This window comes from Aethalodelphis obliquidens, unplaced genomic scaffold, assembly GCF_003676395.1.
Source record: "Aethalodelphis obliquidens isolate GAN/ISIS:26980383/991018 unplaced genomic scaffold, ASM367639v1 scaffold2, whole genome shotgun sequence".
NCBI classification, from domain to species: Eukaryota; Metazoa; Chordata; class Mammalia; order Artiodactyla; family Delphinidae; genus Aethalodelphis; species Aethalodelphis obliquidens.
In genome coordinates, this window is record NW_020837946.1 from 56,619,843 (window position 1) to 56,646,420 (window position 26,578).

Consider the following 26,578-nt stretch of genomic DNA (forward strand, 5'->3'; position numbering starts at 1 on the left):
CTATTATTCCTATTTTATAGCTGAGAAAACAGAAGCTGAAAGTGGTTAAGCAACTTGCCCAAAGTTATACAACTAAAACATACAGAGCCAAGATTAGAATCCACATGAGATGAGATGAGTCTGTCACTAGGCTGAGGTCCTCAGCAGAGTCCTGCCTCCCTTGCCCAGCCTTCTCCCCAGCAAAGTCCCTGGAAATGCTTCCTTTCGTTTGTTGCTGGGTGACATGGGAGAACCAAAGGATCAGGGAGCCCAGTGGAGTCCTGCAGGCCACATTCTGCCTCCTTTACCAACAATCTCCACATCCTCTCTAAAATTAAAGCAGCGTGATGTCGGACTCTTCCCGGCTGGAGCTCAGGTAATTAATCTATTAACCTCTCTGCATCTCAGTTTTCTCTTCTGTAAAATGGATATAATATTAGACTTGTTTCATTTGGATTGTTGGAAGGCTTGTTCGAGAAAATAAAGCCTTTTAAAGTTTTCTGGGCACGAAGTCAGTGTTCAGTAAGTGATAGCCATTGTCGTTATTTTTCCTCTCATCCCTGGCGCCTGCAGGCAGGAGGGAAGGCCGGCTGGGCTGGAGATCCGTATTGGGCACTCTCAAGTGTGTGAGACTCTTACGTCTGTTTCCCGTCGGAGCCTCCATTGCTGATTTTGAAATGTACAGGCAGGACTGGGGCTGCGCTTGGTGACCGCACAGGGCGGGTGCGCAAGACCCAGCGGGCTACAGGAGCTTGGGGCTGCCGGCGCTAGCGACACGACAGCTGGATGGGCGGTCGTGCCATCAAGCGAAGGGAAGATATTCTTAAAGCACCCCGGCCCGAGGTGCGGGGTGGGGGTAGGCGGGCCCAAGCTGGGACTAGCGCTGTTCGCCCCGCCTCGGAAGCATCCTGAGAGCCGGCAGAAGCGGACCCCGACTGTCTGCCCTTGGGGAGCCCAATGCGAGTAATCCAAGGGGACCGGTGGGACATGGGGAGAGTTCCAGGTGAGGCAGAGCTGCTTACCCAGGAGGCTGGGGCCACCAGCTGTGCCAGGCAAGTGCAGGTTTAAGCTTCTGGAATCTTCTGTGAAACCTTAGTTTCCCCCGGAGGATTTAGGGACCTCCTTAGGAGACTCCTGAAAGCCTGCAGTCAGACTTGCTCCTGGTTGGCCTTAACGAAGTCCTACCTACAAGCGTCCCCTTAGTAGGTCGCTGGCGTTTATCATGGAGAGTGAACCCAGATGAACTCTGTGCATTAGAAACTTTCACACTTTGAAAATTGAGAAGTGGCAGGCCTCATTTGTGTTCCTGGAGTCCCTGCCGCCTCTTTGGCGGGTGACCGGCAGAACTCTTGACCTCTGCCCTCCACTTGCTGCGCAAACCTGAACTTTCCCCAGCTCGCGGGGGCCCGCGCGGTTTCTGAGAGCTGAGGGACAAAGGCGGCTGGCGAGTGGGGAAAAGATAGAGGCCCAGACCCTCAGAAACGTGGCCCTAAAAGTGGCGAGGTGCCCTGCTGAGAGGCCATTCTCCAACTGGTGCGCGCGGGTCAGGATGCAGGAGCCGGCTCGCGCTGCAAGGGTCTCACATTATCGCGAGGGCAGCGGCGAGGCCAGGCGCCCGGCGCGCGCAGAGCCCTGCCTGATTGTCTCTACCCTTCCCGGCCGGCCGAGCCTGGCTCGCCACGGCCTCGCAGGCCCGGAAGTGGGACAAGACCGCGGGGCCCGACCCTGGTGCTCCCGACGCGAAGAAGGTCCGTCCCTGCTGGCTTCTACTAGCTTCCGGACTCCCGGCGCCGGCGAAAATCACCGAGGGCTTCCCATCCCTCGCACAACTCTGTCCTTTGGCGTTAGCGGCCTAGTAGGGCCAGAGGATTTTTTTTTTTAAGACAAAGGAAAGGAAAAGAAACGTGGGGTTTTGGCCCAGTGGTCACTCCTGGTCCCACAGCCACCTTCGGTTCTGTCTCTCTTTTTCTTTGAAGGAGCAGAAGCTAAAGAAGGTCACAGACGCGCTCCTATCCTGTAGCAACCAGGGAATGTCAAGGTTGGGTCCGCAGCCGTGTACTCAGAGGCAGCCGAGGGCTTGTTGGGAGCGGCCCTGGACTTTGCGCCTTTCGCAACTGACTCAGTTGCGCAGCGAGGGTCGGAGGAGCAGTATCGGCCAGTGGCGCCGAGTGAGGATGTGGTCTCGGCAGCGGCCCAGGCAGGGCCGAAAAGGAGCCCCGGGGCAGGGCTGGCGCCGCGAGGAGCTGGGCGGGGAGCGCCCGCAACGTTTTCCCGGTGGTAAACGCGCCAACCTCTGGCCCCGCAGGCCTGGTACCCGTGAACGGGGACTGGAGGTTAGAAAAGCTTTCCCGGGGATGCCCGGAAACATCCGGAGATTTTCTGCGAAGTGTTGGCCCCTCAGACGTTGCTCTAAGGAGAGCGGGGCCTCACGTTTCCAAAGAGCCGGACACTGGAGGGGTTTTTCTGTAATGCGCCACCGCTTTCTAATGGGCGGACCTGAACGTCACACAGCCCCAAGGGCCTTCGTTTTTGTGGGCGGGCAGATGCGTCCACCCGCGCCTTCCACCGCATGGCAAAGTGTCAGTAGAAGTTGGGACTCTGGCGACGCCCAGGGTCTCCGTCTAGCTGCTTTTCTAAAGTTCATTAGTAAACGAAGACTTGGACTATTGAAGCTCAAGTCCTCGAAAGAGCGCCTGCCCCTGGGGTGCGCCCACTCCCCCTCCGTCTTCCTCCCTCGGCCTTCTGCCCCACCATTAGTGGCGGCGCTAAGATCCTTGTACCAAATCCAGGCCAGCACTACGGAGAGCTCTAGTGAAACAGCGTGCGCTTGAGAGGGGCCCCGGGGAACCCCTTGGGCAAGTCTGCAGCTCCCGCCTCCACCTGCATCATTTATTTGCTCTGAGACCTTGGGTAAGTTACTAGACCTTTCTTTGTGTCCTTCTCTGTATAATGGGGATAAATAACAGTCCTACCTCAGAGGGGGGGGGTGTCCTAAGGATTTCACGAGTTATTTCATGTCACACAAAAAGTAGTGTGGGGCTTGCTTTTAGAAGGCATTCCATAAAGCACATCTCAGCTCCAACCCAAGATCCTCTCTCTCCAACCCAAGATCCTCTCTCTCCTACACTAACACACAGGCAGGATGAGACCCAGTGGACTCAGGATCTGTGGATATGAAATGCTGCAGAGGAGTGGGTGCTCAAAAGTAGGCCAGTGGGCTTAAAAATGCCAGGCCTGCATTGGCTGAAGCGATTTGAGAAAAATTCCTTTCCACTTCCATAACTCAAAGGGCCAGGTTTGCAGTCTTCCCTGGTGGCACAGGGGTTAAGAATCCGCCTGCCAATGCAGGGTACATAGGTTCGAGCCCTGGTCCGGGAAGATCCCACAGGTGGCGGAACAGCTAAGCCCATGCGCCACAACTACTGAGTGTGTGCTCTAGAGCCCATGCTCCGCAACAAGACAAGCCACCGCAATAAGCCCACGCACTGCAATGAAGAGTAGCCCCCGCTCGCAGCAACCAGAGAAAAGCCCATGCGCAGCAGTGAAGACCCAACACAGACACACACACAAAAAAGTCCCAGGTTTGTGCCTTTCAGCTCCCTGTTTGTTGTGAAACCCCTCCTTCCCACCCCCACCCCTGCCTGTCTTAAAAGTTAAGGCAACATTTGCCCCTCCCACCTTCCAGAAACCCATTTCCAAGGGCAAAGAATAGCAATGGACAAATTTCTCTTTCTAGATAGCCCAGTGAAAATAATGCGGGCTTAGAAGTAATCTGTCTTCTGACCTCTGCCACTCTACAATGTAGTGGATTCTACACTCTTTGATTCTTAATCTCCTCATCTGTAAAATGGAGATGATAGTAATAATGCTTCTTTAAAGGATCTTTGTGAACGTTAAAGGAAATAATCTATTTGAAGCATTTTACATTGGCAACCCAGGAGGATAGAGCCAATAATTCACTAAAAACAATAACACCAACAATAACCACCCCCCCACAACAAAACCTAAGCAAAGAGGAGAGACCCCACAAGACATACATTTCCACTACAGGCTGATTAGAGCTTATTTTCATTCAGGTTGAGCTCAACAGAAGAAAAGGTTCAACCCAGTTTCAGGGAAGGGGTTCAGGACACTCATATGAGAAGGGACAACTGTGCCCAGTTTGCCACTTTAAAATTCAAGACAGGTCCCCATCAAGCCGAGGGATATTTTTCTGTAAACACATCTTAGTTTCTCCAGTATCAATGTAGGAAATTGTCATGTATTAGAGGAGGGCTGCAGATAAAACACTGTCAAACATTATATAAGTGCAGAGTTACTCCAGATATGCTGAAGTGTACTTTTAAAACAGGGAGAAAACCCAGAACTATTTTTTTCTCATGCTGTCAACTATAGAAGTGAATATTTGTATTGCTTCTCATTTTAATGTCTCTTTCCCCCACATAAATATATATCTATTTTTTTATTTATATATGTGAAAATTTCCACTTTGTGTGAAGGGTTTTTTAATTAATCAAATCGTTGAACTTTTAAATTCATGGGTTCTATTCAAAATCAGAGATAACAAAGATTTTTTTCTCTGTTCTTCACATAAAAAACCCCAGCAAAATAGAACTTATCATCTCTAGTTAATTTTGTAAAAGCTATTTAGTTATTCTTTGGGTTGTGCTTTCCATCCTCTTAAAAATATGAACCAATCAATTATATTAGCCATATGGCTTGATCATGACAGCTAATTTCCATTTCATAATGTAATTGTTGTTTAAACACTGACGATTTATTAGTCAAGGTGTTTAGAAAAGTTCTCTCTGGCTCTATCTTTTTAAAATGATGATTGAAATAACTATAAAAACTCAAAGTCATTAAACTATTAGTTTTCATGGTTTTAGATTCTGTGGCTCCTCCACATAAAATATCTCCAAGGAGAATCTTCCATTTGCTCTGTGGTTCTGGTACTCACTACATGGACATCCAGGGCAGCTTTGTTTTCTTTGCCAGACACAGGCTTTGAACAGAGAGAATTTGATGTAATGGGAGGGGCTCACCGGGCTCCTCAGTTATGTTGGACATGAGTGCTGGTTGGAAAGGCTGTGCAGTCACACATTACTGCAAACAAAACATGTCATCCTTCAATGATCTTAATGCTTTGTCCATTAAATGTACTCCCTCACATAAATGGCATTGTATTTAACTGGTAAACAGATGTTCACCACTATAATCTCAGACTTAGAAAGCTGTGTTTTATGGTTTGCTTAAGCTCTGGGTTTCTTACTTCCCTGAGTATTTTCCAGAGTCATTTCTGTTTTTTTCCCCTACCCATCTGAGTTTTGGTTCTATCGTGACTTTATTCTTGGTTTAGGGATCAAATGCTCCTGCCATTGTAATACACATCTTATGGGCCGCTACAAACATTCGCATATAATACATTAAAGAAAGATGTAGAAGATAACACTAAAACATGCCATATTTAAGGTAATTTGGCTTTAATACAGTCTGACTTTGAGGGTATGGTTTTAATGACCTGTTCTATATATTCCTTAGTTGAAAATATAAGAAACTTACCTTGTCAGCCTGTCTCCTAGAACAGCGGTCCCCAACCTTTTTGCCACCAGGGACCGGTTTCGTGGAAGACAATTTTTCCACGGACGAGGGGCGGGGTGTTGGATCAAGCTGTAATGCCAGCGATGGGGGGGATGGTTCAGGTGGTAATGTGAGCGATGGGGAGCGATGGGGAGTGATGGGGAGCAGCAGATGGAGCTTTGCTGGCTCACCCGCCGCTCACCTCCTGCTGTGCGACCCGGTTCCTAACAGGCCGCAGACCCATGCTGGGCGTTGGGGACCCCTGTCTTAGAAGATGGGATTTAAATGCCAGATGGATAGCTGGTCTATTAATAGGCAAAAAGATTTGACTGTAAGTCAGCTGAGGAAATATGAAACATTTTTGTAAGCTACCCTACTCTCAACTAGAAATTTAAAAAACTTACATTAAGGTCATATATTTCCTTATAGTTATTTATCATCTATTCTTTTTTTATCATCTATTCTTGATTATATTTTCTGATAAAGACATCCCATTCAGGTGTGTCTCATTGAAAGTATTTGTTAAGAGCTTGAGTAGGTTTTGCACATCTTAGCTCTTAAGAAGAGGTGTTTATCTTGAGGGACTTCCTTCATCATTGCCTGATTATTGGACCACAGGTGGGTGGATGGGCTTAGCATTAGACCTCTGCTCTCGGAATGATGAACTTGCTACCACTTTATCAAGAGAACTAAGAGCCCTTCCCCAAGGGTCTGCTGTATGTGGTACAATAATAATAAGTAATACAATAATTAAGCTGAGAGTGGCTAACAGTGCCTTGTAATAGTAGGTGCTCAATCATTATTGAGCATGGGTAGATATCATAGACCTTTCATTTGTTCATGCTGTTATTATTTCTTTAATAAACATCATTGAAATATAACATGCATAAAGAAAGTGTATTTATCTGTCCTTCTGTTGTTTGACATTTAAGTTATATCCAGTTTTTGGCTATTTTGAATAATGCTGCTATGAACATTCTTGTATATGTTTCTTGGTGCACATATCTGTGCTTTTCTGGTGAGTATGATACCTAGGATTGTAATTGCTGGGTTATCTTAGGGTTATCATATATTATTATTGATTTCACTTCCTGGTAAGGATTATATCATAATCTTCCAATGGCATCCCATCTAACTCAGGATAAAAGTTAATGGCCTTGGGCTTTTCTGGTGGCGCAGTGGTTGAGAGTCCGCCTGCCGATGCAGGGGACACGGGTTCGTGCCCCGGTCTGGGAAGATCCCACATGCCGCGGAGCGGCTAGGCCCGTGAGCCATGGCCACTGAGCCTGCACGTCCGGAGCCTGTGCTCTGCAGCGGGAGAGGCGGCAACAGTGAGAGGCCCGCGGACAGCAAGAAAAAAAAAAAAGAGTTAATGGCCTTACAATTACTTACAGAGCCCTAAACAATTTGGTCCTGACACTAGTCTCTTTCTTGCTGCCTCTACTGCAGCTAAGGTTACCTCCATGCTGTTCATAGAACATACTAGGCCTGCCTCCCAGTTAGGGCCTTTGCCGCTTCTCTTTGCCTGGTAGCTCTTCCTCCAAATATTTGCAAGGTTCCTTCCTTACCTCCCTCACTTGACTCAAATGTCACCTTCTCAGTAAGGCCTTCCCTGACCAGTTAGTTAAAGCTGTAACCCCTCCTTATTACTCTATTACACTCCCTATTATTCTTCTTTGCTTTCTGCTTTTCCATAGCATTGATTTGTTTTTGGTTTCTTCCCACTAGAAAGTAAACTCTACGAAGGCAGGAGTTTTTGTCCATGTGGTTTTTCCTCTTCACTGCTGTATCTGCTGCTATATCAACAGCATGCTAGTTCTAGAAGAATGCCTGACAAATAAATAGATGCTCAATAAATAGCTATTGGACTAATAAATCAATGGATGAGCAGAGGAGGCCACAGTGGCCTCAAGCTGCTGTAAAAGAGGCAGAAAATCTGGCTGTTGGTTCCTGCTGTGCCTGTAATTGACTCTGTGACCTTGGGCAACTCACTGCCAGCTCCCTTGTTTGTCAGTGGGGATAATAAACCCTGCCTCTATCCGGGACTGTTAAGTGGATCGAGATAATGTGGGTGAAAGTGCTTTCTGAAGTTTAAAGTCTTTATCAAAGTAGATATTTCCAATTGGCACACAAGAGGCTCCAAGAAAAATGAGTTAAGATGATAAAACAAATAAGGATTGTATACTGAGAGCATAGCTTTCTTTTCCCTCTTGTGTCTTATGAAGGTTAGTGCATGTCATAGTTCAACTGCTTCTTACTAATTGATGTGTTTTTCTTCTGAGTAGAGACTGGACTTTGAGGGGTCCTGCAGGCATTTGAGTCTGAAACCTCCACTCATGGGTAGGGCTAGGAATTCTAAAGAAAATCCAGGTGAGAGCAGTAATAAGTTTGTTCATTTATTGAGTGCTCAACATGCCAGGCAAATGGTGTTTTGCATCTATTAGTTCATTAATCATCATAATGATTTATGTACATCCCTTTGAGGTACTGCTACTACTCTCTGTTTTACACGTAGGGAAAATGAGGCAGAAAAACATAAAGTAACTTCACCAAGCTTGACAGGTAGGCCAGGATTTGAACCCAAACAGTCAGGTTCAGGGCTGTAGTAAATACCTCTCTGCTCTGCTGCCCAAGTTCTAGTAGCCTTCTGGGTGTCCCTGCTATATTGTAGGATGGCACAAGCTAAGTCCATGACAGGGGAACTTTCCTTCTTGACAAGCTTACACAAGAGGCCAGGACAGAGTGGGTGCTCTCTAAAGCTTCTGGTGAGAACACTGCTGTATACTGTGTAATTATTTGAATTAGAAAGACAGCCATGTACGAAATTGAAAATAAAAACCATTTGAAACATAGTAATACTTTTCAATGGTATTTGTCAGTGGGTTAAGTAATTTGATTGGCAGAAAAAAATTATCATCAAAAATGGTAAGTGCAATGGACTGAAACACACCAAATATGTTTAAATATGTGAGTTCATCCTAATAATACAGAAAAAGTCCCAGACTAATTGGTTATCATTGAAGAATGCTAGAGAATTCATTGTTTAAAAAATTGGTAAATAAAGGGAAATAAGAATTTATTCTGTTTTTTTTAATATTAATTGTACCACGGGGTAACCAATAGTAGATGGAAAAAGTTTCTTTTTATGGAAATATCTCAACACATAAATGAAGACAGAATAGAATTGGAATATCACCATTTTGCATCCCAAAATGAATGAATGATCTAGGCATTGAGCCTCAACAGTGTTGACATAAGAAAGAGAGACAGACATTATGTGCCTCCTGATGGAAGAACACAATTCAAATATGAGGTAGTTTTGCTAAAAAAAATTTGAACTGGAATATGATTAAGCTCCTAGATCCAAAGAATAATTTACAGTAAATACAGTGGACAGAGGAATATGTTAAATAATGCATCAGCAAAGTCCAATCTGTGGGAAATTTTGGAAGACAAACAATCCAATTTATTTAACAAAAACATTGCAGAGAATAAAAGAAAAGGAGGGTGAACCTTTGAATTGAAAGATACTCAAAAGACATATTAGCTGATTTTAATATACATACTTATTTGGATCCTGGTTTGAACAGACAAACTGAACAAAATAATTTTTGACAGTGTTCAGACAATTAGAAATTTGCACATTGACTGAATATTTAATGATATTAAAGTACTACTGTTTTAAAAATAAATGTAATAGCATTTTACTTAGGTTTAAAAAGAGTCCTTATGTTTTAGAGATACATACTGAAATACTTATGGATGAAGTGATATGATGTCTGAGATTTGCTTCAAAATAATATGGGAGGAGGGGACAGATGTGTATGGAGATGAAAACAGATTGGCCATGAGCTGATAATTATTGAACTGAGTGATGGGTACATCTAATGCTTTAGTGAATGTATGAAATTCTGCATAATAATAGAATGTTCCAAAGTGCTGGCAGAAACTGAAAAATATATTGTGTTTATTTGACTCTTCTTGTGGCTAAAATGAAAAGGCTTGACAATACCCAGATTGGTGAAGATATGAAGCAATTGGAAATGAAATCTTATGCGTTGCTGGTGGGAATGTAAAATCATATAACCACTTTGGAAAACAGTTTGGCAGTTCTGTATAAAGTTAAACATGTACCTACCCTATGAACCAGCTATCTCATTTCTAGATATTTACCTAAAAGAAATGAAAACATATGTCCATAAACAGATTTAAACAAGAATGTTTGTAGCAGCTTTATTCACAATAGCCAGAAAATAGAAATAACCCAAATATCTATTAATAGGAGAATGGGTAAACAATGTGTGGTATATTTATATAATGGAATACTATTCAGCAATATGTAGGAAAAGACTACTGATAGAAGCAGTAATATGGCTGAATCACACAGACATGATGCTAAAAGACATGAGTAAAAGGAGCCAGACACAGAAGAATCTATAGTGCATTTTTTCTTTTATATGAAGTAGTGATAGAAATCAGAAAAGTGGTTGCCTCTGGGAAGGGGCTTTGACCGAGAAAGGCAGGAGAGATCTTTACTGGTGTGGTGGTTACAGGGGTGTATATGTTTGTCAAAATTCATTGACCTGTGTACTTCTTATCTGTACATTTCACTGTGTGTAAATTATACTTCCATTTAAAAATATTAAATAAAAATGAGATCACTAAGTGGTTCAAGCAGCCCCTTGTCTGGTATGAGGCATAGAGGCAAAGCTGTCTGTTGTTCTAGCACAGCTGCTACATCTTCAGCCTGGTTTAGGCTCAAAGTTTTGGTTCAGGCTCAAAGTTTTCTTTCTCGGAGTAATTGGTCAAGTTGGCCCCAAAGAAACAGTCATTTAACAGTTTGGTTCAGTTCTAGCTGAAGGTCAAAGGCAAGCGATTTTTGGGGTATCTCTCTGACCAGCAGAAACCAGACAATGTGAGGCACAAACCTTAGAGGTCTGGAGTTGGGAGCTGGAGGCTGGGCATTCAGTTCAGCTGTGCTAGTATCTGGCTAGTGTTTGTCTTGCCATGGACAAGGCACATCACTTTTCTGGATCTCAGTTTCTTTCTTCCCCAAATGAAGGAACTGTGTAGAACTGTCCTTGGGGCACCTGTCAGATCTAACATTCTGAGACTCTGTAGAACTTTATCTTTCCTACAGAGCCTTGCCTGGAGTAGTCTAGAAATTCCCAGACTGAACTCAACTTTTTCTCTAAATCGGTTCCTCTTCCTGCATTCTTTTTCTCAGCTTCTCAGTACCACTGTTGTACATTCATTCCATCTGCAGACGTTTATTGAGCCCATGGTGGGTTCCAGTGACTGCTCAGTGAACAAAGAGGCCAAATCTCTGCCCTGAAGAACCTCATATAGTCTAGTGGGGGGAAATAGATGGTAATAGAATTGTATAATGTGTTATAAGAGCTATAGAGAAAGACGTAGCTGGGAAGGAGGTTAGGGAATGTTGGTAAGGATGATGTGGTTTTAATAGGGTGGCCAAGAAATACCTCACTTGGGAAGTGACACTAGGTAGATACCTGGAAACTGTCCCTAATCCGCCCCTTTTGGACACACCCCGCACCATGCCCAACCATCTTTTGAGCCTTCCAATTTCACCATGTAATAATATTTCTCAACTTAATTTCTTCCCCTAACTACTAACACTCAGGTTCAAGCCCTTATCATCTCCTCTCTGGATTACTACTGTAGTCTCCTAACTACTCCCTGCCTCCTGTCTTGTCTCCTGAAATAAATTTTCTACAAAGCCATGCCAGAATTATCTGAAAGACATATCTGACCAGGTCATTCTCCTGCTTAAGACCAACAATGGCTCCCTCCTGCCAGCCAGGTAAAGCCCAGATGCCCTTATGAGGCATTTAAGCCTTTTGTGGTCTGGCTCCTAGTGTCCTCTCCAGCCCCATCTCTCACCCATGCTAGCCTTGACAGCTCTGTCCCAAAGTAGAATTTCCCCCTCCACACACAACACAACACAACACCAGAGTGCTGATGTCTCTCTTTACATGCCAGTGTAAGTCCTATTTTTATTTTAAGATCCATTTTATTTATTTTATTTTATATTTTGGCTGTGCCTCACAGCTTGCAGGATCTTAGTTCCTCGACCAGGGATCGAACCCGGGACCACGGGTATGAAAGCACTGAGCTCTAACCACTGGACTGCCAGGAAATTCCCTTAAGATCCATTTTAGTAACCACTTCCTCCAGATGATTTCCAAATGCTGCATCTTAGCCCACGTTGACTGCGTGCCCCTCCTCTGTGGTCCCATGACACCTTGTATACATCTTTTTTTAAATCACTTTACTTGCCACATTGTTCTAAAATGATCTGGAATGGCTCTGTTTCCCCTACTAGATTATGAACTTCCTGAGCATAGGACCATGTCTTATTCATTTCTGTAATCTTGGCTGCAACCAAACATAAATCAGTGACTTCATTTGGGTTCTGATTCTTCCAATCCCTCCCCTTCACTGATCGCAGTAAGCCAACCATAATGATTTATGACTTGTGACTGAAAGACAGAGATGGGAAATAGTCCCATTTCAAGGCTGATTTCAACTCAAGTTAATTACCAGAGAGTTACAGATTCTTAGACTTAGGAGAGCAATTCCAGGTAATCTAGTTCCACTACCCACCTGGCACTTGGAGGCCCTTCTTCAACATTTCTACAAGTTGTCGGGTTATGGAGTCCTTCAAGTGTGGTGTAATGGTGCTAGGAGTGTGAGGAAACCTCAGTTCACTGGAGTCTTCCTCTTTCTACCCTCCTCTTTCAGGATGTTCTGTGAGAAAATAATGAAGTAAGAAGTTATTTGTATTAGAACACATGTCTCTACGTACATGTACACACACATACACAGGATACGTTTAAATCTGTAAATTGCCTAAGATGATGAACAGAAGGCTATTACCTAAAATGTTAAACATAAGTTAGGGACTGAGATAGTACTCAGAGAGAAGATTATTTGTAATTTGAAGTTAAAACCATCTGTCAAATCAAGAGGTTCAGAGTCAAAAGCATATGGGTGGGTAGGTAGACTCCATAGATGGACGGCAGGGGACAAGAACCCACCTGGGCAAGGGACTGACAGCTGGAACCGGCACTCTGGGCACCAGTCTAGCTCTACAAGAAGAAGAGGGGACTAAGCTTGAAGCAGAAGCTTCAGGTACCACTTTGTCTCAGAGTTTTGTGAGGTACACCTTACTAACTTATGCATATCCGAGTTGAACTCAATGTGCTCGAGCTGCTTAAGCTTGCATTTTACAATTTTACATGAGTGAAGAGGTTCTCTCTCCTTATCTTTTTTTTTTGCTTGCTCGTCTTGTAGGAAATAGAGATTTATCTGTGGGTGGGCAGAATAACAAACTCAAATAATTCTTTAAATTCTGTCTTTGCCACTTGTTCTTAATTCTAAGTAGTTTGGGAGTAAAAGCTATTACAAAGAAAGGTATTAAAATGTTTAAAAGTGGAAAACTTACTTTGTCCAGAAGTCATTCAGTCCATCCTGGTATAGCCTCTTTGGTGGCTATTCCCTTGGTTGAGTTGAAGTCTGTCTTTCTATGGCTTCCACTCATTGATCCTAGTTCTAACCCAGGACCACATGGAACAAATCCAAATGATCTGTCACATTATGGTCCCTGAATACCCTGAGGCAGTTTGCTTGTGAGATCAGAAGTCACTGAACTCATGAACATTGTGTGCTTAGCACAGTGCTAGCTCATGATAGCGCCTCATAACTAGTAGTTGTTATTATTTGTTGTACTGTCACACTGCCTGTGAACCATTTCTTCCTTCATAAGCCAAGCCCTTTTAGGAAAGTCATTCACTGATGTCATAGAATTAACCAAAGCAGAGGTCCCCACTTAATTACATCAATAATTTTACTGTAAATGTCAGGCACCAGGGTGCTGGGCAACTGGAGATGTCCTTCCTCTACCCTCCACTACCTGCACCTTACCTTCATTAAGCAGCAAATCATCCTTGAAGACTTGGCTCAAGTTATTTCCTCTTTGAATCTCTTTCCCCCCATCCAAGGAGAACTGACCACTCCATTTCTTCCCTTGATTTGAGACTGAATACTGTCTGTATTTCTTTTTGATTCCCCTCATTGCCCCCCACTATCTAGAATACTGAACTACTCTTGGAATCTGTGGTGTCAAGCAGAATGCCTGGAACACAGCATGTGATAAATATTTATTAAAAGAATGATAACATTTGGAGGTATCAGGTTATACAATATTTATTCACTCAATATTCATGCCATATTATCTTTACTTAAGTAAAAATACTTTTCCAATCATGTCACTTAGAGATCATTTCACCCACTCTTCACCCACCCACCCACTGGGCCACCAGTCTCTTGCCTCTCTCTTCAGCAATGATGAGGTGGATATCTTTTCCTTGGGGAAGAGAAATCCGTATTTTGTTGCCTTTGCCAATAACAAAAATGTTGGAGAGCCAGGTGGCAAAGTTGTTGCCATTGGCATCTTTCACAGGAACCACATCAAAAGAACCAGTGTGTCTCTCTCTGTTGGTGATCATACCAGTTCTTCCCAGGTTAGCACCTCTGGTCACCAGACACAGGGTACCAGTGTCAAACTTGAAGAAGTTGGTGGTTTGCCACTTTCCAAACCAATCTGAATGGTGTTGTTCACTTTGATGAGGGAATCAGGGTAGCAGATTGTGGAAGCATTATGGGTAACCAGATGAGGGATTCCTTTTGTGCACACAGAGATCTTTCTCACTTTGCACAACTTGTACTTGGCCTTCTTAAGTGTAATACGATGAACAGCTAAGCCACCCTTGGTGTCATAGATCAGATGGAAATTCTCTCAGTCTAGTCAACGCTGATGACGTTCATAAATTCAGCAGAGTAGGTTATATCATTTTGGACCTTGCCATCAATCTTAATGAACTGCTGCATGCAGATCTTTACTTCATCTCCTGTTAGGGCATACTTAAACCTGTTGCTTAGGAAAATGATGAGAAGGAGACATTTTCTCAGCTTGTGGAGACTTGTAGATGAACAAGGAGCAAACACACTGACCAGTTTATCCACCATCCAGTGCTTTGGAGCTGCTACACTCTTCAGATGCTTCTTGGGACCAAGGTCCATGGCATGAAAAGAGGACCACCTTCTTCCAGTGCATTGATAAAGTAGCTAAGGTAAAAAATTTTTAGAGCTGGATGGAAATTTTAAAGATTTCTCCATGCCTCATTCCTCCATTTCAGTGGTTCTCAACCTTGACTTCATATTGGAAAGTACTGGGGAGTTTTAAAAACTCCTGAGGACTGAGTCCTACCCACAAAGATTCTCATGTAATTAAAGAATTACATGTGTGTAATTACCCAGAAACCTGGCAGCTTAAAACAGCAACTGATTTATCATGTCTGTGATTCTGAGGAGCAGGGCAGGGCTCAGCTGGGGAATTCCTCCGTTCCAAGCGACATTGCTTGAGGTCACTCAGAGGTAATCAGCTGGAGGTTAGGCCGCTCTGGAGGATCAAAGACAGACTCACTCACATGTCTGGCTCCTGCAGGGATTCTTGGACCATCAGGATCAGCCAGGTCTGTCAACCAGAGCACCTACATGTGGCCTCTCCTGTTAGGGTCTCAAGGCATTAGGGCTAGGACAGCCTCCTCCCCTCCTCCTTCTTATTCCTCTGCCTTTCCCTATTCTATTTTTTTTTTTGGGTTCGCGGGCCTCTCACTCTTGTGGCCTCTCCCTTTGCGGAGCACAGGCTCCGGACGCACAGGCTCAGCGGCCATGGCTCACAGGCCCAGCCGCTCTGCGGCATGTGGGATCCTCCCAGACAAGGGTACGAACCCACGTCCCCTGCATCGGCAGGCAGACTCTCAACCACTGCACCACCAGGGAAGCCCCGTTGTGGTTTTGATATACATTTTCCTAATGACTAATGATGTTGAACATTTTTTGATATGCTTATTGGCCATTTGTATATCTTCTTTGGAGAAATGTTTATTCAAGTCTTCTGCCCACTTTTAAATTGAGTTATTTTGTTTTTAAGTTGTATATTTGGACTTCTTACATGCCAGATCATGGTGTTCAGAAAGAGGATTCTAAGAGACCCAGGTGGAAGCTGCAAGACTTCCTATGACTTAGCTTTAGAAGTCCTAGGACCTCACTTCTGCTGTATTTTATAGGCCACACAGGCCATCGAAGTCAGCCCAGATTCCAGGGGAGGGCTAGCAAAAAATGTGTGGCCATCTTTAATCCAACAGAGTACAGTATTAAAATTAACTAAAACAATTCAATTGTTTGAATAACAATAATAATGAATGCTGCTACAACTTTGGATTAATATGGCTTATTTTCTTCTGAGGTCTTGAAGTGCTTTCACCCATAAAAACCTTCACCATGGGATTTTTACACATTTTAGAGATCTTTAATTATGATATAGAGCACAGTTACTTGATTTTTAAAATCACTTAGCTGATTTGCTTTTATAGTGATGGGATGAGGCAGGAGACTTGGGTTTCAATTTTGGCCCTGTCATTAACTGGCCAACTGGCCTCTCTTGGGGGATGAGCTAGATGTCCTCTAACTTCTTTTCTAGCTTGGATACAGTATTGTTTTTAAGAAGGAAGGTGAATTGATCAAGAATTAGGATGTAGAAAATGTCTAAGTACAGGGCAGTTTGTTGCCTAGAAATATTCCCATGTGTCATTTATTCACTATGACAGAGAAGTAACTTCAGCTTAATGACAATTATTATAATAAGATTTAAAAATAATATCAGCAAACGTACATACACAGTTATGATAGGAGCTGAAGGGGGGCTGAAGAAATGTCTTGGAGCCTTGAGGCAGAAGGGCAAGAAGATAAGACATAGAGCAGTTCACAGGTCAGCCAGGTGCAAAGGCACAAGGAATATGGCTTTCTAGATCAAAGTCTTTGTCTACGAGTGGTATATAGCAAGAAGATCTGCAAACAATGGCTAAGTCCATAAGACAAAATATGCAGCAATAGGGTAGTGTTGGGATGAGAAGAAAAGGCACCGAGCATTTGTAGTGTGTGTCTTTTATATGCCAAGTGCAGGGCTGGTGTTTTATATTGAACTCATTTAAAAATTTTTTTTATTGAAGTATAGTTGATTTACAGTGTGGTGTTTAGTTTCTACTGTACAGCAAAGTGACTCAGTTTTATATATATATATATATATATATATATATATATATATACACATACATATATATATATTTTTTCGTATTCTTTTCCATTACAGTTTATCACAGTATAGTGAATATAGTTCTTTATGCTATACAGTAGGATCTTGTTGTTTATCCATCCTATATATAATAGTTTACATCTGCTAATCCCAAACTCCCAATCCTTCCCTTCCACATCTCCCCCTCTTTGGCAACCACAGTCTGTTCTCTATGTCTGTGAGCCTGTTTCTGTTTTATAGATAGGTTCATTTGTGTCACATTTTAGATTCCACATATAAGTGATATCATATGGTTTGTCTTTCTCTTTCTGACTTATTTCGCTTAGTATGATAATCTACAGATCCAGCATGTTGCTGCAAATGGCATTATTTCGTTCTTTTTAATGGCTGTATACTGGACACATTTGATTTTCACAGGCAACTGCATGAGTAAGCATTACTTTCCCCTACTTCCTGTTTTACGAATGAGGAAACTGATGCTCAGCATTCTGCGCATGGTCCCACAGCTAAAGCCCTTGGAGATACCAAAGGTCATGTTTTTCCTGCATCAAGCTGCCTGCAATAAGCCAAGACACCATATTTACAGGAGAACACTGTTTGGAAAAAATTCTTACTAGTGGACGCAGTCTTCCCAACCTTAGAATGTAATCACCATCAGTTTTATAGCTCCTCTTTGAAAGTGAAGAGAATATATCCTCTCAAGCTTGATTTGGAGGATCACTCACTAGCTGTTTCTGATTACTTGCAAGGTTCTTCACTATCATCTGATTACTTCATGTAGAGAAAAATGATCCTTAATAGAAGAGATAATTTTAGTAATTTAAGTAAGTTAGTTCTTTTAAAAGTATGAAATTTATGGGTGGATCTCAAGGACATTTGTACTGAGTCTTGAGCAGATGAGTTTCCTGTTCTTCCCCTATGCGGTGAGAACCCCTGCTTTGTATTCATGCAGGATCTCAGGCCCACAGGTTTTCATAGCTCTCCCCTAGGGCAAGGGGCTTTTATTTCTACCCTTTTCCCAGAAGCGGTGGATCTTTGCCTGGGTCCCTGCATGGCAGGCTTTGCTACTCTCTTTCTGCCCCTTAGCTTCTCAAAGCCTTTGCTTTATATGAGAGAAGGTTGTGGGGAAGTGGGCTGTGATCAGTGGGAGACGATCATTACCTGCAATACCTGAGCCCCCAAAGGGGACTCTCTTCTTCCTCCTGCTCTTCCCCCAATCTTTCTTGTGATCACCTGGTGGATAAGAGCTTGGGAATAAGTGCAATGTTCCTTGAAGAAGTCTGGGGTTCCCGTTAATTCTAAACTGATACACCAGCCCATATTTGGCCTTTAAGAATTTGTTAAAAGTTTAGCTGTTTTCTTCTTACCTACCTTAATGGTGGCCAATCCTTCCTTCCATGCTGTGCCAAAGGTAAATTTTATATGTTCTCTTTTTTCCTTGGAGGGCTTTTTAACTCTTTGGAATTTAGTTCATTTAGTGGCCTTGTGTACTCAGGTCTCTAATGGATTCAAAATATTATGATTTTGTAGATTATCTGGCTTTTTCTTGTTCTTAGGATAAGAGTGATGTTCTCTTGAAGCTTTATAGATCCTAAGCAGAAGTGGAACTCTAGATGGTATTTTAAAAATCCTCTGTATTATGGAAATTTTCAAACATTTAGAGAGGTAGAGAGAAGAGTAAGTACTCACCACGCAGCTTCTGCAAGAATTTATCACTGACATTCTTCCATATCAATACTTACACATCTACTTCATTATTTTTAGTAGCAGAATAGTATTGTATAGTATCAAAATACTTTAGTTTATATAACCATTTCCACACTGATGGCTAGTTATCTCTAACTAATAATAATATTGCATCAAACATTTTTTCGTACATGTTTCTTTGTGTTCCAGTTTATTATTTGGGATGGATTCCTAAAAGTGAATTCAATGGGTCAAAGGTTATGCATATTTTACATTTTGATAATGTCAAATTATCGTTCAAAAAATCTGTACCAATTATATTCCCACCAAACATTGTATGAGTGGCACCAAAAATCTTTATGTAACTTAAAAATCTGAAGCTACTTACTCTAAAGAAAATGATAAAGCAATTAAGTTTCCAGTTTGATCTATTGAGAGACATTCTCACCATAAAAGCCTATTTGTCATTGAAAAAGAAGGAAGTAAATATTGGTCTTTATTCTTTTAGTCTAGTATTTACAGCTGAAGCTATTTGCTATTTAAATGCAATTCACCAAAATTTAGTGCTTACCACATGAACAACACTTCTGTTTTCTATTAGCTCCCTATCCTTTTATATCAGTGACTTTAGTAATGGCCCTGATGATGTAGCTCATAAGTAAAGAATGTGCGTAACTCTTGGCATTAAAGGAAAAGTCGCTAAATGACATTCTGTAGCTTCCAGTTTAAAAAAAGAGAAAAACATCAAACACAGATTTGCTTAAATTCTTATACTTCTGATTATTTTAAATTCTAGCACCTCATATGTAAGTTTTTTTCATTCAAAAATATTTATATTTAGATCCTATAGTATGCAAGTGTATTCTGCTATGTACTGAGAAGAGTAAACATTAGCTATGGTTCCTCTTTCTAAGAACTTTTATACATATACTTATGTATATTTAGAGGAATCTATCCATCTATTCATCCATCCATCTAGTCATCCACTATTCATTCAATGAACATGTGTCTCTAGTGTCTATTCTGTTGTAATAATGCAGTGGGAACTCAAAGTTGAATAAAAGATGGTCCCTGTCTTTAAGGAAGGACAATCAGTGAGAGAAATAGACATGCTCATGTCTTACTAGGGGATTAGAGAAGGCTTTCCAAGAGAGGTGGAATTATAGATGTTTGAAGAATATATAGGATTTCAACAGACAGTGTAAGAGACAGATCAGTCCAGGTTGAGGAAATATATGTTGGGCAAAGGCATGAAGGTGCAGAAGTGCATTGGAGAACAGGTTGGAAGGGGAGGTTGAGTGATACAGCAGATGCTGAAATTGAAATTTGAAAGAAGTTGGCTAGGATCAGTTAGGATAAATAGCATCATTGTGGGTGACAATGGTTAGAGAAGAATTTGTGGAGAAGGAGGAAGTACTTCCTAGGCAGACTGTAGTGGGAAAAAACACGAGAGAAAACAATATGAGTGTAGCTTTGAGTTGACCAGGAGCCTAGTGTTCTTAGGGGGAAAATGAATGGATATATGTTGGAAACCGGAAGTGTCTAACATTGTATCACCTTCTTTCCTGCTTCAGGGTTTTCATATGGGCTATTTTCTCTGTCAGGAATCCTCTTTACCTATAACAGAGTGCTTTTGGTCGCCATTAATAAAAAACCCAAGACGAATGGACCAGAAGCTGGTTTGGTCTTCAGTTCATAATACTATCAGGGCTCTGTTTCACTGTGATAATTCTGGTTCTTCCCTATCCTGTGTGTTGGCTTTATTTTCAAGCTGGCTTTTCTCATGGTAGAGAGACGGCTGCCACTAGCTCCCAGGCTACATGTTCTTGTTTACATCCAGGAAGAGAAAACAGCTCTTTCCCTTTCACCTTCAAACAGAAGTCCTGACTTTCATTCCGATTAATCCAACTTGGGTCACATGCCCATGATGAACCAATTACTTCAACCTGAATGAAGTCTGGCATGAACTGCTTGGCTTAAGCTAGTCCAACTCTGAACCAATCACTATGGCAAGAAGATTTGACTGGACCAATCTGGGCCCAGTCCTTGAGATGGGGGAGGGCTCTATACCAGCCCAAACCTGTGGCTAGTGTACTATGTGTGTAGGGGTATGTGGGGTGAGGGGTATGGAGAGAAGCATTCACAAAGTCTACTGCATTGCTCCACTAGATTACCTAGCTGACTCATATTCTTTCTTTAGTTCTTACCTTAAATGTCGGGTTTGCAGAGAGGCTTTCCCTGATCTCTCAAACTAAATTAGAATCTTCCTCGTCTAACGCATGGACCCCTCTAATTTTCATAAAACTTATCACCTTTAAGTGATACACCTATTTGTGCATTTATTTGTTAAAAGTCTGGTTCCTCCACTAGACTCTAAGCTATATGAGAGCAGGGACCTTGAATTTTTCTTAGCATAGGTCCCTAGCTGGCACATAATAGGCACTCTATGAAAAAGTGTGAAGTGAATGAATGGATTCATCTCAACTCCTATTCAATAAGGAGAAATCTTACTTTGATCAGCTTCAAAATTGCTATTGTACAGGCAGGGGAAACATAAAAGTGAAATTAAGCTTAGAGCTTTGTTACAATGTGATCGAAAACTGATAAGTATCACCTGCAACAGATAAGGTATTCCAAGAATTACATGGTTTAAAAGACTCACTGTTATTGTAAATGACACTGTCAAATGCCAGTTTTGCATAAAAAGTCTTGTCATTTGTAATAATATTCGTTCCTACTTTCTTTTATAATCAAGGTTATATCTCACAGCAGAGCAAATTTTAAATACACTTACACAGACCAGAACTATCTTGCTTTTCTTATAATAAATTAGCTGCATCAGAAATGCACAATCAGGGCTTCCCTGGTGGCGCAGTGGTTAAGAATCCGCCTGCCAATGCAGGGGACATGGGTTCGAGCCCTGGTCCAGGAAGATCCCACATGCTGCAGAGCAACTAAGCCTGTGTGCCACAACTACTGAGCCTGTGTTCTAGAGCCCGCGAGCCACAACTACTGAGCCCGCGTGCCACAACTACTGAAGCCCATGCACCTATAGCCTGTGCTCCACAACAGGAGAAGCCACCACAATGAGAAGCCCACACACTGCAACGAAGAGTAACCCCCACTTTCCGCAGCTAGAGAAAGGCTGCACGTGGCAATGGAGACCCAACGCAGCCAAAAATAAAATTAAAAAAAAAAAAAAAAGAAATGCACAGTCGTGGAACCGGGGCTATAAAGAGGCTTTTATATGTGCTAAAGAAATGATTATAAGCCAGTAGAACTGCTGTCATTCAAAATATACATTTTGACTCCTGACTGTTTCAAAATTTATTTTCATATTAATTTTGGTACAGTTTTCAATTAGAGGGATTTAGGAAAAATCAAGTTTCAACAGTTTGAAATATTCATTTCATGAAGTGTAGGTCTACTCTATCTATCAAACCTCAGCATCTGGTTAAAGATGTTTGGAAAATCCACCTATAGAGCATTTATAAAATTTGGTCAAATTAATTGGACAGCCTTAACATTACTATTTTCTCTGCTTTCGGTGGGAATTCTCATAGTTGTTTTGGTCCTGAATAAACACTGAAGTGTTTTCATGACCACACTAACTAGTTATTGATTTTATCACTTTTTAACATAAACATATTTTTGCATTGTTATGCAGAAACAACCAAAGTATCGTATGTTTAGACTCCTATTAGAATATGTGAAGAAATTTATATTTAATTTGATTTCATCATAGTCTTTTATCCATTCTTAACTTATTCTGGGTTTATAGGGCCTGAAATTTTCAACTCAGTAGTAGTAATATGGAAATTAAAGATTTAAGTAGTATTTGTTCCATAGGAAATCTAAAATCAGCGTTTGGTAGGGTGGATGTGGGCTAATCTATTTAGTATAAAAACTTTACTTTGTTAGGCAATCTCTGGGAGTAGCACTCATTCGAGAAAATAAATTGTCAATTCAAATCATCTCCTCCTCCCCTTCACCCATTATTTGCCCTTATTGACTATTGATTATTTCTTATATATGATACTGATTAAAATTTATAAGAATCTCATTATATGAAGAAATAAAGAAAATATGTACAATTAAAGAACTAAAAGGCCCTCACATGACAACAAGGCATATTTGTTAGATCATGCAAGACACAGGTAAGATGGATTTTTATGTGGCTTCAGGGTCTATTGGCATTTTCTTTTGTGGGTCACATTTACATCACAGTCTTATTTTGTTCTGCTCTTGAAAACATTTTAGACATGTTTGAAATCATTACACCCTTCACAAAACTGAAACAGGAAATAGACTTTTCTATGAAATATTTCATTTTTTGAGAAGCTCCTGGCTGTTTCCCAAATCTAAGTTGGGTTTTTAATATCCCACTAAGAAAACCAGCTCGCCCTGGTGAGATGAAAATAGACAGTAGGCCAGCTGTGTCCCAGTCCTATTTCAACAGGAGCTTGGGATGACTGCCCAAGATTTCCATGTCTCCGTTTCTTCATCTGTAAAATGCTTTGTAGAGGTGCTCAGTGTTTGTTGAATGAACGAATGAAATAATAATAACCAACACTTACTGAATGCTCACCACAGGGGCTAGGCACTTTACACACATTATCACACCGAAGCCCTATGAAGTAGATGCTGTTATTAACTCTGTTTTACAGAGGAGAAAGGAGCTTAATTAACTGGTCCAAAGTCACACAGCTAGCAATGTGTGAAATTTGAATCCAGGCCATCTAAACCCAGTGCCTGTGTTTTAAACATGCTACATCTGAGTCTTCCCCAGGTTCCAGGAGCAGAACATCAGCTAAAGGCAACTAACAGCACCCCAGCTATCCTCTGCCTTGTGAACCCATGTCTGTGCTGTGTTGTGTTACACCACAGAAGAAGAATTTGGCAGGGCTGGAATCTCTCACCATGTGGTGTCAGTAATTTTGGGTGCAGAGAAACTCCTTTACCTTTTGTGTCTTGAAGATTGCATAACTAAGATCCTTCTAAACCAAAGAGACAGAGTAATTGACTTCAAAATATGTACTGCCCTTTGATCCCTCTGGGGGTAAGTGAGGAACAGAGAGCTAAGTAATACTGCCATCTCTTTCAGTAATCTCAATATAACACTCTCAAAAAGAAATTCGACACCTGGCAGAACAAATGGCCAATGGATGCTTCAGATCCAGATGGTGGTGGTTGGAAATTTGGAGAAGGAGACCCCACTACAGTTTATCGAAGACACAGAGTATCCTAATTAATATTTAGAAAGTGTATACTTGGACATGGAGGTTGAGTTTATATGACACTGAAAACCTTCATTTCATTTTGAAAACAGTCAGTGCCACAGAGTGACCTGACTATGTGTAGTTTGAGATGAGATTCTACATTTTTCCTTATGGCTTAGAAATACATTTTTGTTTTGGAATCCTATTGAAATCTGATTTATATAGTGAACACATTCTGGGGCATAAACTGAGTATTTTACCAAGCTGAAGTTAAGTAAGAGTGACTCCAGTCATGGGTGTCAAGGGTGTGCTGAGGCAGAGCTAACCCTGTATGTCTTGAACAAAATTGGAGATGCTACTGCACGTGTGAAAGGTCAAGGAGAACTCACAACCTATTAGGTCAGGCATGAGAAACAGATAGCACAACCAAGCAAATCTGTATCTTTCCTAATCTATTTTTTAAATTTCTTTTAAAAAATGCAGTTTGGCTGAGAGGAAGAGAACAGAGAGACTACCCCAATGTACAAGTAGGAGAGAGAGGCACGGAGTGGAGGAGAGAACTGTAAAGAAAACAGAAGTGGATTTTTGTTTTCTTAACCAGAATCACATACCTAAAGAGACTAATGCTTCATAAACTCTCAAAAGTACTTATCAAAACACAGAACACATTTTAAATGCCCAAATCTGCAAAAACAACCCCCCCCCCAAACTATTAAGACTGTGATATAAGCCAGTAGGCAGCAAAATACTCTGTTAATTTTGGAAGCCTACCTTATGTCATTGGAACACAGCAGAATGCTGTTTTAATGGCTCTCTTAGCGTACCCTGCGGTGTTTTGAGTGTTGGATGACACAGTATCTTTCTGGTGTAATTGTGCGTTTCCTTGCTTCCTTTCGTTTCTATCTGTCAAAATAGAAGTATTCTAATGTTATGCATATATATATATACATATATATAAAAATTTAATGGTTAATAATGGAACAATTTAGTCTGCTCCAAACATTTTTAAAACTCGAAGCAAAGCATACATAAAATGTTTTAAAATTTTTCCATAGGAAACTTTAAAAACAGTTTTCTGTGTTAATAATTTAGCTTCTAAATTAGATTCAGGGAGAGAGGTTTTAAGATGGTTATTCAAACCATGTACAATGTATAATTATTAAAATGGATGTAAAAAAATAGAAGTAACTAGCTCTGAAGAAATGAGTTAAATTATGTAAAAAAACCAGTAAATGGCATTAAATCGTTAACTTGTAAAACTGAGTACCATAAATGTTAAATGTACACTTAAGATATCTTAGCACAATAACCTGTATTTACGGAAAGTACTTTTCCTTGTAGAAAATATCTGAAGAGCTGCACTTTAATCACTTAAAATACATTTATATGCATTTAAAATGATGTGTTTGTGGAATCAAAATCTATTAAGAAAACATCTGAATGATTATATATGTAATTTATTTATTAGGAAAAACTGAAAAAAAAAGATGAAATTGCTTAGCACACTTTAAGGCAATATTAATACTACTGAACTCAAGAATAAGGACAGAGGTCTTACTCATAACGTCGTATAGGCGAAGATTGTCTTCCCTTCTCTCCATAGGTCCTCTTATTTCCACATTAAACTTAAAGGAAATTCCTTTTTACAAGAACTTGAGGATAATGAAATATTATGATTAATTTAATATTCTGAGTAATGAAGACATTGCCACACATATGAAACTTTTAATCCTGGTTCATACATTTCAAGGAAATAATAAGATGACTTTAATACTGAGACTGAGTCAAACATAACTACTGCGTTGTGCTTCAGAAGGCACTTTCATCTTGTGGAGTTGTAGGGCCATCTATAGGAACATGAATTATTGCCTATGACTACAAAGAACTCTGGTTATTTCGGTCTGGCTAGATAGGAGCTTATGGTTTTTGCTTCAATTCTCCTTTTGACTTCATATAAATAAAACCTTAAGTAAAATGGTTTTTAAAACTTTTCTTAATGGTCTTTTTACAGTACAATAGACTACTTCTTATGTTAGATGTTTTCTTCAAAACTAAAAGTCATGAAAGACTTGCAGTAACTTAAGTCCTATTTGTTAATTTACTTCTGATTTAATCTACTACATCATCAACTAATATTAAAATATAAAATATAATATATATACTACATATATTAAGTCAGAAGTAAAAGTTTTTATCTATCAGGAAAATCAATGGAAAATTACATTTATAATGTGCATGACAGCATAATGCCCCAATTTAAGAAATAAGTTTAATTGGGACATCAGTGAGGGAGCATATCCTTTTGAACTTTCAATTTCTGAGACTATGTACATGTATTACAGTTTCAAAAAAAAGAAAACAAAACAATATTTTATTAGGCTAGAATGGGGGCAATAATATTCTATTATTGTAGCGCAGGTAAAATGGCTTTTTCGGCCTTTAAAAAAATTTTTATTGGAGTATAGTTGATTTACAATGCTGTGTTAGTTTCAGGTGTACAGCAAAGTGAATCAGTTATACATATACATATATCCACTCGTTTTTAGATTCTTTTCCCATATAGGTCATTACAGAGTATTGAGTAGAGTTCCCTGTGCTATACAGTAGGTCCTTATTAGTTATCTATTTTATATATAGTGTTGTGTATACGTCAATCCCAATCTCCCAATTTATCCCTCCCTCCCCGTTTGCCCCCGGTAACCATAAGTTTGTTTTTTACATCTGTCATTCTATTTCTGTTTTGTAAATAAGTTTATTTACACCTAAAATGAAGTACTTTGCAGAGTGAGAATTATAATTTTTCTCCGTTCTCTCTCATTGCTATTTTCTGGTATTACTGTTTGACTTTCAGCTACTAAGTATGGCTATTTCTTTAAAAAGTAGTAAAAATCATTCATCTTATGAGAACATTGTGACTCAGATTAGAGAATCCTGA

At 40.9% G+C, this 26,578-nt stretch overlaps 1 pseudogene; it reads right to left on the bottom strand.

The window, feature by feature from the left end:
• Window positions 1-13,877: 13,877 nt before the first annotated feature.
• LOC113624860 (40S ribosomal protein S4-like) lies at window positions 13,878-14,664 on the bottom strand (annotated as a pseudogene).
• Between the last annotated feature and the right edge of the window lie 11,914 nt (window positions 14,665-26,578).